Here is a 794-nt window from a genome sequence, read left to right on the forward strand (position 1 = left end):
AGCTTCGCCTCCCTGCACCCGCCCCCACTTCCTGCCCTGCACACAGACCACACGCAGAGGGAGGCGTCCAGGCCCCGGTTCCCCCGCAGCAGGCAGTTTGCACCGGAGGTGGGTGCGCTGGGCTGTCCGGTTTTCCGGGGTCCCTGCCCCTCTTCTGGCCCCGAAGGTTCTTTCCTGGAGCAGCTCCTGGGCCCTCAGCACCGTCCGCAGCTCCCTCAGGGCAGTGGCTGCTGCACCTTAAAGGAGGGCGGGGCCCCTTGCCCTCCCACACCAGCCGACCCCCAGCTGCTCCAACAGTTTGTTTGCCAAAACTCAGCGCCCAGAGGCCACTGCTGTCCCTGGGCTGAGCCCTGTCCCTCACTGGCCGCCGAGCCAACCCCTCCCGCACCCCAGGCAGAGGCGGGCTGTGGGGGCCTCGGGGCCTCCCTGACCCCAGCAGCTGATCAGCCAGAACCCGCCGGCTCTGCTACCAGCACAGCCTGTTCTCCCCAAATGGGCCGGCTTCGGGCTCCGACACTCTGCTCCCGCCTCGGCTGTGCCCCCAGCAGGGGGGTGGCAGGGACGGCAATAAAGGACAATGAGCTGCCCCTGGTTTGTGGGTCCCTGTGTCCAGGCCGCCCGCTGGTCTGTGGCCGCCTTGCTGTCCGAGGGCAGGAGGGCTCCCTGCACCCTCCCAGGAGGGCTGGGCTCACGGTGGGGCCAGAGCGGGAAGCCCAGCCCTGGCTGGTGCCTTGAGGCCTGTGGGCTGAGGGATTGGGGTGTAGGTGAGGGGTTGGGGGTGTGGGTGAGGGGTT

Source organism: Myotis brandtii, unplaced genomic scaffold, assembly GCF_000412655.1.
Source record: "Myotis brandtii unplaced genomic scaffold, ASM41265v1 scaffold797, whole genome shotgun sequence".
Taxonomy (NCBI): domain Eukaryota; kingdom Metazoa; phylum Chordata; class Mammalia; order Chiroptera; family Vespertilionidae; genus Myotis; species Myotis brandtii.